Source organism: Mizuhopecten yessoensis, unplaced genomic scaffold (assembly GCF_002113885.1).
Source record: "Mizuhopecten yessoensis strain PY_sf001 unplaced genomic scaffold, ASM211388v2 scaffold1429, whole genome shotgun sequence".
In the NCBI taxonomy this organism is placed as follows: Eukaryota; Metazoa; Mollusca; class Bivalvia; order Pectinida; family Pectinidae; genus Mizuhopecten; species Mizuhopecten yessoensis.
Window position 1 is genome coordinate 750,243 of NW_018404042.1, and position 12,754 is coordinate 762,996.

General features: G+C 36.9%; 1 protein-coding gene across 7 annotated transcripts in view; it reads left to right on the forward strand.

Annotated features, from left to right (window-relative positions):
• The window catches only part of LOC110462217, a 37,516-nt gene that overhangs the window by 17,630 nt on the left and 7,132 nt on the right, over positions 1-12,754 (forward strand). The window contains exon 1 of one of the 7 annotated variants that reach the window (XM_021516113.1): positions 2,376-2,743. The exons of 5 other annotated variants lie outside the window; for them this stretch is intronic. The gene's annotated coding sequence lies outside the window, so the exon portion shown is untranslated. Of the gene's footprint in view, positions 1-2,375; positions 2,744-2,880; positions 3,092-12,754 lie in introns of those variants that run through there. One more of the 7 variants, XM_021516130.1, reaches the window with a different exon arrangement.

The following is a 12,754-nucleotide window of genomic DNA, read 5'->3' on the forward strand; positions in this document are numbered from 1 at the left end:
CCGTGACAATTTACACATCTCGGCAGTATTTCTACTAAGGTACAGAAAGTTCTAAACCGTGAAATTAATGTCGCTGTCATGGTCATACTGTAGTGAAATAAAACTTCACATTAAGTTGAAGAAGAAGAAGAAGAAGAAGAAGAAGAAGACTCTGTGGCGACTTTTGAAGAAATTAGGGATAAAAGAGATGCAACAACTGAAATTTTCTTTTTTTTCAAAGGACGAAAACAGATATATTAATCCATAAATTTTGAATGAAGGGTTAGGAGGAATATATAACTTCTACTCTATGAAATCATTTGTATGAATCACCTTAAAATATAAAAATACCAAAAAGGACAGAAAAGACTATATCTTTGAAATGATCAGTTAAGTTTGGAGTAAAAAGGTTCCTTATAACGTAATGATGTCAGCATTTTTAACAATAATTTTGGATAATGTTAGGGATTCAGCGTTTTTAAAAATCTGATTTTGTATTTTATTATTCCTAAAACATTTTTTGATTAAATGCTGAATAGTCCTAATATTTTGTATTTTATTACTTACAGCATGGCAACCGAATTGTACATCTCATAAAAAAACCCCCATATATCTTACGATTTAGGCGACATCTATTAATTTAGGAGATTAACAACTAATACACATTAGTGATATCTGATATCTCGTGAATAAAAAGATTGTTTGTTTGTTTGATTTTGTTTAACGTCCTATTAACAGCTAAGGTCATTTAAGGACGGCCTCCCCTGCGTGCAAGATGCATGCGTGTAGTGTATGTGTGTGTGTGTGTATTTTTGGGAGGCTGCGATATGTTCGTGTTTGTCTCCTTGTGATAGCGCGGAACTGATGCCGACTTTATAGTGCTACCTCACTGAAACATACTGCCGAAGACACCCAACAGGACGCCCCACCCGGTCACATTATACTGACAACGAGCGAATAAAATGATACATCTCTATTATATTTCGGAATATCTGATGAACCCTAGGGATATCTATTAATTTTAGAGACATCTCGATATCATTTAGAGGTAGCTATCAGTTTAGGGGTATCTCTGACTTAGATATCTTCTTTGGATAGTAAATTTACTTGCACAGAGTTACCATCCCTTATAATCTACCTATCAGTATGACGTAAATTCTTGGAATATCTAAGAAGTATCTTCCCCTAGAACATAAATAATATTATGAAGATAATTAATGTAAAACTTACTACATATTGTAATGTGTACGTATTGATATTTATGGGAAATTTTATCCGTAAAACCTACATATTGGAATGTGAACTTATGAATATTTATGAGAAATTGTAACCGTAAAACCTACATATTGTAATGTATACTTATGAATATTCGTGAGAAATATTATACGTAAAACCTACATATTGTAATATGTACTTATGAATATTCATGAGAAATTTTATCCGTAAACCTACATATTGTAATGTGTACTCATGAATATTCATGAGAAATATTATACGTAAACCTACATATTGTAATGTGTACTTATTAGATTGAGTTCGGAATTGATTTGATTGTTCTTGTTATGCAGAACTAAGATGACAATAAGTTAACTGATGTACTTAGGAGCCGTAGGGTTTAGAGCTACTAAACAAAACACAGTACCGCAAGTCCTGAACCCCGTCATATATATCTATGGTCGACTCACTCATATATTAGCTATTATATACAAGTGAGTAAGGTCTGTACAGCCGAGTCATCGTCTACACTTGGAGTGATTATAAATATACATACACTTGTAATAAAAGATCAAATAATCAAAATATCATAATTCAAAACGTTCCTTCCCGACACGTGTGGTTTATTCTCCCCCGTTTAACCGTGATTAGCTCCGTGTGGTGTACGTATAGGTAATTGCTGTGAGAATATAGGTATAATCTACACTTGGGTATCTACCTGTATATCTCCCCCGACATATCTTCCACGCATTTCGTCTCGGCCATTGCCGAATCATAAAGTCTATTCTAAGTCTATTCTACGAATAATAGTCCCAGTTACACGCGATCTGTTCTAGCTATACGAGTCCAATGTGAAATGAATAAACATGTGTCAATGGCTGGGAATCCGATTACTTCGTTGTCTTAAGCAATGTCGTCATACCTGTAGTTCAGGTATATTAACTGTTGACGCTCTGGACATTCACTTCAAATAAATACTCTGATGATATTAGAGCAAATACTCCCTTAACAAAAGTACTTTAAAGGATATTTCCAATAGTCCTGACATAGATCGTGAAGGCGATTCCCTGGGTTTATTTTTTCTATGTTGTAAGCTGATCGGGTGTACGGTTGACAATCATGTCTTAATACATATCGATATTTAAATCTGGAATACCTACTACTGTTATTGTGGGCACGGACAGTAAGACACCCTTAACTCAGACCGTCATCATGAAGTAATGCTATTTAACCTTTCACGTGTGTGTCGCTATACGGCAAAACGGTGGATGGTGATTTGAATTCTAATTATTCTGTGTGTGGAATCAAATTTCTAAAATTTGATTTTTAAATTAATAGGCTTGTTGTAGTGATTATATGAAGTTTTGTGTACATCAGACACAAACCTATCGGTGAGCGAAACACAGCTTGCTACTTGAGTTCCCAGCGCGAGAATGGAGTAATTTTGAAGTGGAATTTATTGTACATTGGATAAAGCATGGGATCTAACATGCATTCAAAGTTTTGATGAACATTGTAATATGTCAAAGCTGATTATTCCGAGTGTGAGGTAAGTATATGCGAAGTTATTAACTGATTTAATTTTGTTAATCTCTAATTCTATTTATAAATGTGGTATTACAATGGTTCGAAACTTATTTTGTCATAATCTGGTTAGACTCGTAATAGATATGCCGTTAATACAACAGTCCCGATCGGTTATAGTCGCCAATTTGGTTCTGTGGTTTCTGTGTGGTGCACAGCGGCTACAGACGTGATTTGTTAGACAATGGGGAGAGGCGACCCTACTGTGTTGTAACGCCAAACTCATCAATTTTACAAAACAAGGTCACAATACATTTACGTCGTATTACACCTGTTGATTTGGATACTAACGACGTCATGGTGATGAAAACAGGTAAGTATGGTCACGTGACCCAGATAACAGTTTCACAAACGTTCCTGGACTTCAGGAAATCCCTTTCCTATTTTTTTAATTTTTTTATATATATTGGAAAGCATTGCCAGGGTTTATCATACTATTCTTTACGGAAGTGTTTTCCTTAAGGCTGCTCCTCCCACTGTGCAGAAGGACAGGCACCCTTAAAGTATCTAGGTTTTGCCTTTGTAATGATGTTGGCCTTGGTGACGATGACATTCAGGTACAGTAGAACCTGTCTTAACCGGCCCCTGTCCAATTCGGATCCCTGTCTAAACCAGCTTTGATTTGTGGTCCTGGCATATTCCCTATATAATCATAGTAGTTAAACCCTGTATAAACCGGACCCTGTCAATTCCGAAAACCGACGTTGCTTACCAAAAGCTGGCATAGTAATCCATGTAAAAAAACATGTTTATTCCGGGCCTTACATTTCTAAACAAAAAAGCGCTATCCAATGTCGGGTCACCCTTCATTTGTATAACATACTGTATTTTTTAAAAATAATTAAACGTTGCAATTGATTCATTGCTCTGTTGCTTATTTTGAGACACTTGTATACAGATCGTATGCAAAGAACTACATTTTTATATTTTCAAAATATAACATGCTGACCCTGTATAAACCGGACACCTGTGTAAACCGGCCAAACAGTTTGGTCCAGATGACATCCGGTTTAGACAGGTTATACTGTACTTGTCTTGGTGATACTGATTTTAAAATATTGTTTTGGTAACGATGACTTTCAGATACTTGTCTTTGTGATTACGATTGTCAGATACTTGTCTTAGTGACGACGATTTTAAGATTCTTGTCTTTGTGATTATGATTTTAAGATTCTTGTCTTGGTGACATGATTTTAAGATACTTGTCTTAGTGACGATGATTTTAAGATTCTTGTCTTGGTGACATGATTTTAAGATACTTGTCTTAGTGACGATGATTTTAAGATATTTGTCTTGGTGACGGTATTATTGAGATACTTGTTTTTGAAGCGATGATTTAAAATATTTGTCTTGGTGATGATGATGTTAAGATACTTGTCTTAGTGACGATTATTTTAAGATATTTGTCTTGGTAACGATGAATTTTATATACTCGTCTAGGTGACGATGATACTTTTCTTAATTATGGCAATGTTAGGATACTTGTTTTGGTGACGATGATATTAAGATACTTATCTTAGTGACTATGATATTAAGATACTTGTCTTAGTGACTATGATATACGATGGTATTAAGAGACTTAATTTGGTGACTATAATATTAAGATATTTGTCCTGGTAATGAAGATATTAAGATACTTGTTTTGGTGACGATGACATTAAGATACTTATCTTAGTGACTATGATATTAAGATACTTGCTTTGGTGACGATAATATTAAGATACTTAATTTGGTGACTATTATATTAAGATATTTGTCCTGGTAATGAAGATATTAAGATATTTATTTTGGTGACGATGATATTAAGTTACTTATCTTAGTGACGATGATATTAAGATACTTGTTTTGGTGACGATGATATTAAGATACTTAATTTGGTGACTATAATATTAAGATACTTGTTTTGGTGACGATGATATCAAGATACTTATCTTAGTGACTATAATATTAAGATACTTGTTTTGGTGACGATGATATTAAGATACTTATCTTAGTGACGATGATATTAAGATACTTGTTTTGGTGACGATGATATCAAGATACTTATCTTAGTGACTATAATATTAAGATATTTATTTTGGTGACGATGATATAAAGTTACTTATCTTAGTGACGATGATATTAAGATACTTGTTTTGGTGACGATGATTGTTCAACAATTCTCTTGGTGATGTATTGTTTTACCATAAAAACTGCACCCGATCGGTACATGTATGCTCTATTGAGGTAATCCTGTATTATTACGTGTGGAAAGGGAAGGATATCCCAATAATATCGCTTGTAGTAGGGGTATCCAGATATCCCCACTTGTAGTAGGGGTATCCAGATATCCCCGCTTGTAGTAGGGGTATCCAGATATCCCCACTTGTGTAGGGGTATCCAGATATCCCCACTTGTAGTAGGAGTATCCAGATATTTCCTCCCGTGGTAGAAGTATCCAGATATTCCCACCTGTGATAGTAGTATTTAATTATTCCCATTTGTATTAGCCCTGCAAAATATTTATGTTCTATTCGTTTGCAGCTCATTAGGTTTGACTTACTCCTGCTGCAAATTGTATTTCCTCTGATGTTGTTCTGAGCTGCGTATAATTGGCGTTCATAATCAATATACCAACGGGTAACTTACATATTCATCATGAATCGCAGCTATCGTTTATTTGATTATATTTATCATTCAATCTGAAATTAACTATGAAAGAAATCAAATTCTACAATGACTGCTGTCGGTGACACATGTGCATTCAGAAAACAGATACGCATTCATCATATCTTGTTGTTATTCTAATCGATGCCAGAGGATTTAAACATTACACCAATGCCTATTTGTACTGTTGTTTTGTTGCTTGGATTTAGTCGTCCTCGCAACTTTGGGGTTAGATAAAGAGGGGTGCTTAGTCACCGCCGAAAAGAAAGATCAAGCAAGTGAAAAAAGAAAAGACATAGACTCTGAGTATTTCAATATGTAGCAGTATATCAAAGTTACGTTTCCTCAATGTCCCCTTAGCATAGCCCACAGACGAAAAACCCCGAGAATACAGTATGTCCACATTAGTCGCGTCTTACATTACAGGAGGTCCCACATAAGTGGCTTCTTACATTACAGGAGGTCCCACATTATTGGCCTCTTATATTACAGGAGGTACCACATTAGTGGCCTCTTACATACATGAGGTCCCGCATTAGTTGACTCTTACATACAAGGTCCCAAATTAGTGGCCTTTTACATGTACATACAGGAGGTTTCGCATTAGTGGCATCTTACATGTACATACAGGAGGTCCACATTAGTTGCCTCTTACATACATTAGGTCCCACATTAGTGGCCTCTTAGATACATTAGGTCCCACATTAGTGGCCTCTAACATACATTAGGTCCCACATTAGTGGCCTCTTACATACATAAGTTCCCACATTAGTGGCCTCTTACATACATTAGGTCCCACATGTGTGGCCTCTAACATACATTTGGTCCCACATTATTGACCTCTAACATACATAAGTTCGCACATTATTGACCTCTTACATACATTAGGTCCCACATTAGTGGCCTCTTACATACATTAGGTCCCACAGTAGTGGCCTTTTACAATACAGGAGGACCCACATTATTGACCTCTAACATACATAAGTTCGCACATTATTGACCTCTTACATACATTAGGTCCCACATTATTGACCTCTTACATACATTAGGTCCCACATTAGTGGCCTCTTACATACATAAGTTCCCACATTAGTGGCCTTTTACAATACAGGAGGACCCACATTAGTGGCCTCTAACATACATTAGGTCCCACATTAGTGGCGTTTTACAATACAGGAGGACCCGCATTAGTGGCCTCTTACATACATTAGGCCCCACATTAGTGGCCTCTAACATACATTAGGACCCACATTAGTGGCCTCTTACATACATAAGTTCCCACATTATTGGCCTTTTACAATACAGGAGGACCCACATTAGTGGCCTCTTACATACATAAGTTCCCACATCAGTGGCCTTTTACAATACAGGAGGACCCTCATTAGTGGCCTCTTACATACATTAGGTCCAACAGTAGTGGCCTTTTACAATACATAAGTTCCCACATTAGTGGCCTCTTACATACATTAGGTCACACATTAGTGGCCTCTAACATACATTAGGTCCCATATTAGTGGCCTCTTACATACATTAGGTCCCATATTAGTGGCCTTTTACAATACAGAAGTTCCCACATGAGTGGCCTTTTACAATACAGGAGTACCCACATTAGTGGCCTCTAACATACATTAGGTCCCATATTAGTGGCCATTTACAATACAGAAGTTCCCACATGAGTGGCCTTTTACAATACAGGAGGACCCACATTAGTGGCCTCTTACATACATAAGTTCCCACATTAGTGGCCTCTTACAATACAGGAGGACCCACATTATTGACCTTTTACATACATTAGGTCCCACATTAGTGACCTCTTACATACATTAGGTCCCACATTAGTGGCCTCTTACATACATTAGGTCCCACATTCGTGGCGTTTTACAATACAGGAGGACCCCCATTAGTGGCCTCTTACATACATTAGGTCCCCCATTAGTGGCGTTTTACAATACAGGAGGACCCCCATTAGTGGCCTCTTACATACATTAGGGCCCACATTAGTGGCGTTTTACAATACAGGAGGACCCCCATTAGTGGCCTCTTACATACATTAGGTCCCACATTAGTGGCCTCTTACAATACGGGAGGTCCCACATTAGTGGCCCCTTACATACATTTGGTCCCATTTTAGTGGCTTTTTATATACAAGAGTCCCACATTAGAAGCCTCTTATGTGCAGAAGGTATCACATTAGTCGCCTCATACGATAACATGGATTACGATACTGCTTGTCTATTCTTTCCGTAAATATGTCGGTAAATTAATGGTTTGCGGTTCCATCGTTCTCCAATAGCTGTACGGCATATGAAGACTGATGTATTTCGGAAATATAGAATTGCGTAACTGTAAATGTTCCTGTAAATGTGTTTGGAACACTTGGATTATGGCAAACGATGCTATCCTAGCCAAAGGACAGTCACTGTTGGTGCAAACCAAGCCGTGAGTGTTCCACGGACACTCTATAGTGTAAAATGACACCACTTAGAACTTAACTTAGCGTCAAGGACCAGTTCTGTTTATTAAGAACTTACCTAGCGCCAAGGACCAGTTCTGTTTACTTACAACTTAACTTAGCGCCAAGGACCAGTTATGTTTACTTAGAACTTAACTTAGCGCCAATGACCAGTTCTGTTTACTAAGAACTTAACTTAGCGCCAAGGACCAGTTCTGTTTACTTAGAACTTAACTTAACGCCAAGGACCAGTTCTGTTTACTTAGAACTTTACTTAGCGTCAATGACCAGTTATGTTTACTTAGAACTTAACTTAGCGCCAAGGACCAGTTCTGTTTACTTAGAACTTAACTTAACGCCAAGGACCATTTCTGTTTACTTAGAACTTACGTAGCGCCAAGGACCAGTTATGTTTACTTAGAACTTAACTTAGCGCCAAGGACCAGTTCTGTTTACTTAGAACTTAACTTAACGCCAAGGACCAGTTATGTTTACTTAGAACTTACGTAGCGCCAAGGACCAGTTCTGTTTACTTAGAACTTAACTTAACGCCAAGGACCAGTTATGTTTACTTAGAACTTAACTTAACGCCAAGGACAAGTTCTGTTTACTTAGAACTTAACTTAGCGTCAATGACCAGTTATGTTTACTTAGAACTTAACTTAGCGCCAAGGACCAGTTATGTTTACTTAGAACTTAACTTAGCGCCAAGGAACAGTTCTGTTTACTTAAAACTTAACTTAGCGCCAGGGACCAGATATGTTTACTTAGAACTTAACTTAGCGCCAAGGACCAGTTCTGTTTTCTTAGAACTTAACTTAGTGCCAAAGACCAGTTCTGTTTACTTACAACCTAACTTAGCGCTAAGGACCAGTTATGTTTACTTAGAACTGAACTTAGCCCCAAGGACCAGTTATGTTTACTTAGAACTTAACTTAGCGCCAAGGAACAGTTCTGTTTACTTAGAACTTAACTTAGCGCCAAAGACCAGTTCTGTTTACTTAGAACTTAACTTAGCGCCAAGGACCAGTTTCGTTTGTCAGCCATTGGAATAAATTCAAAGTTAAGCACTTCATAACATAAAACAAACACATGTGTCGACTGTTGTCAAGAAGGTTGAGATACAGATCTAATGTGTATTTCAGTTTTGACCTCAAGTGTCTGTGTAGATACACAAAAAACCATACGACAATAGAGCACAATGCACCTAGCTATCTGCCTTTAAAGAATTCCACTATACCCGGGTTTAGAGTGGGGTAATAATGAATGAAACAACTCGAGTAATTCATAATGGTAAATCGAGAAATATTTGACGGTTTACGCTCAGATGTTTTACACCCATTCAACGAACTTGCTCTAAGACGATTTCTAAAGAAATGACCATTTACGCATAGAAATGACTGTTTACGCATAGTAGCGTTTTCTAGATTGGTCATTAGCAGGGTTGCATGATACGGCTTCAAAAATAATACCTTTCACAGCCAAGCTGCTGTTTTAAATATATTCTTCAAATTCAGACTATTTTCCGAACACGATATCAATACAGAAGAGAATTTCGCACAAGCTGTTTCTCCATTGTAGATAGCCAATGTCAAAGCCCTAGAGTCCTAATCATTAATAGTAAAGACACAACAAATACCCCCACCCCCGCTGTAAGAGGCACCTCCTGCGAGGCAAGCACTGACGCGGACCATTAGGTGCTATTTTCTAGCAACAGACATTTTGAAGTATGCGTGGACAATCAGATTTGGTGTCATTCGCAAGCCTACAGAAGTCATAGAGAGCCTCTAATTATAGAGACTTGCAGTCACTTGCTATCCATTTAACATGGTATATCCGCGTTGAATAAATTTCGGATTCGTTGCAAAAAAACACATCTTGGGAAATCAAAGTAGTGCGTTCTCTGTTTACATCTTTGCTACTCATAGAAGATTATTATCGTGTTACACAAACACTTACATATGAATGACATTTCTTTGCTGGTTATTCATCTTGTTATTACGTGATTTTTCATTTCCTTTTTTTTTGAAAATGAAGTGAAAATATATCTTATACCGAAATGGAGAAGTGTATTTTCTTGATAATTAAAGTGTGTGGACTTCCTATTTGACAAAAGGACAGCGTATACTTAAGGCCTGTAAACATGCAGTTAGAGTCGTACCATAATTCAAAGAGGTTCCTTGTTGGCAAAATTATCACTCGAAAATAAAAGTCGGGAGGTTTTATCCAGCTAACCAATACTACCGTCATGAGTAGTTTAACAAAATATATAAGGATCAGACTCGAGCGAATTTCTTTAATAGTAAGTTTTAGATTCCATAGATATGATATAATGTAGTGTAATTAATCGTGAAAGTAATTTGGCTAGCCTTCCCGATTAGTTGCCGGTCCATTTCAGCTTTATGGCAACCGCATTAAGACAATATTGTTCAATGCAGGACCCGGACAACTGTCCTTTAGGTTTATACTGTATCGTCCTTGTTAAAAATGTATTTATTTTGAGTACAGAATAATTCTATGTACTGGAGAATAATCGCTGGAGTATGCATAACATTAAAGTGATAGAATTTAAGATCTTTCTCGAAAAACTAGGCCTATATCATTATAAAACACTCAATGTTTAATTCGTGTTTGGGAACTAGCAATAAAGACGTCCGATCAAATCTTTAGCTGTCTCATTAGAACCGCTTTATCAGGAGATTGGGCTTTATACGTCCCCTTATCGAACGATAATAAAAACACTAGCTCTATCCATCTCTGTTATCGTTCATGGTATCTTTCAAGTCTATAAGTGTGCTTTGATTAAATGCAAATGAGTTTTAACCGTATACTCGTGCACGTCACGTGACAAGCTCCACAAAGAACAGTGCTTTGTGGGAGAAGCTAGGCGCATTTTTATTGACTTTATGTAAATAATATTAAAATCTTTTGCCGACATTTTTTTAAAAACATTTTAGAGTGCATAGACAAATTTGTTGAATACTGCTGCAATCTGCGTGTGTTCAACACTATCTATTTGGTAGGTTGTTTTCAACATTAGGTTGTGGTCGGTTTTCAAGCAATTCTCAATAATTAAGGGAATATTGTAATATGTTACAACAAATTTTGTTCCAAGAAATTCATTGTTATATTTTATACAGGAAACGAAATTTAAGCATGAGTTCTGCATATTTCAATGATAAATTGAAAATTATTTTACTCAAATATCTTAACAAGCAAGCTTGATTTATATGATAACAACATTGTTTCTGCAAAATTGTTCCAAACCAAATAATAAAGTTTATTTTAAGACAGTTATGACACAATTTTCGTTAAACTTATACAGTACTGATATAGAATTGCGAAGGGTGTTTTATTGTGGGAGGAAATCTGAATCCCGTGGTCGGTCACGAGCCCCAATCTCTACCGTAACTTCAGTTCACTGTTATTATGTCCGAGTATTCATACATATCGTACTGTTTGACATATTTGTTGCAACTGAAAAGTCTACCGACCTTAAGTGATACAAAATTCTTGACAATTGCAAACTTGAATATTGGTTATTGTTTTAACGAACAATGCCAATACCTTTTCACGTCCGATCGGGAAATCGAACCTCGGCCGTCTTTGGTAGGTGCGCTATCCACTGCGCAATCTGACAACCGTGTGCATCAAATACTTCACTTTCGTGTGATCTGTCATTTTAATTCCCATGAATAAAATCGCTCTTCACTCGATTACAAGGACATGAACCCGCGTCTTATTGTGGTAACGGCCAATACATACGCGTTGAATCTATTGCTCTGGAAAACCGATCCTACAGCCAATGATATGTATACGTATCGAGGCCATTGCTAGATAAAACACTTATAAATGCACCGAATTTCTTACCGAACATGAAGAAGTTGTTTTGTATAGAATTACCCCAATCTCTCATAATAGACGCTCCCGCTCAACGTTGAATATCTAAACACGTGTTCCGATGAATGTACACATGGAACGCAGGGTCTAAAGAATTATTTACTTTTAATTTATAAACCATTGTGAGATTTCAATATAATTGCCATCATACATATTAATAAGCCTTAATGATTTGTTGTAAAAATGATAAGTCATAAAGCACAGTTTTGTTTCGTCATTTTTGTTTTTTCTGGCGCAAATCTAAAAATGTCCGTTCTCGTTTAGCGTACCGTTAGAGGTCCATATTCTTGACACACACTTTTGACAGCTATTCAAAGAAAATTGAGTCATTTTTCATTTGTGCTTACGACATTTAAATCTTTGTGAACTCGGCTTACTAATTCTTTATAGCGAGCTTTAACTCTGCTGAATTATATAGATTGTTCCAAGCAGCAAACTAATTATAACTAATAATTACCCCTATTGGCCATGTCCATTGTCCGCCAGGACGACTGTAGTCAAAACTGTTTACATGTAGCGCCCACAGCCTTCCCGTGTTAAAATTCAATTATTAGATGTGTTTCATGTTGTATTATGACCGTGTAATCTTTTAATGCAGCCACAGATAAAAATCATTCAACGTCTGAATTGTAAGGTAAATAATCGATAATCGATAAAATGTATCGATCGACCCCCACGGAGTGAGAAGTGTCGTGTAGTCTTTCTTTTTTTAATGTGAGGGTCTGTGCGAGGGATACACATGAGTGACGGTAAAGCTTTAACGGTTCCTGTCCCACATCAGGTGAAACACCAGAGAATTCAGTATTGCATGGTTAAATTGAAAACGGTCGAGGACAAAGTAAGAACTGTTAAAAAGACCCCAGAAGGGTTGAACACAGTTGCTAGGGTTTCGTGTGGAGGCACGGTATTCTAGTGGTAGGACGCTGAGCATGTGACCGTAGGGTTGCGGGTTCGAGTCACGGCACGGCACTGTGCTGT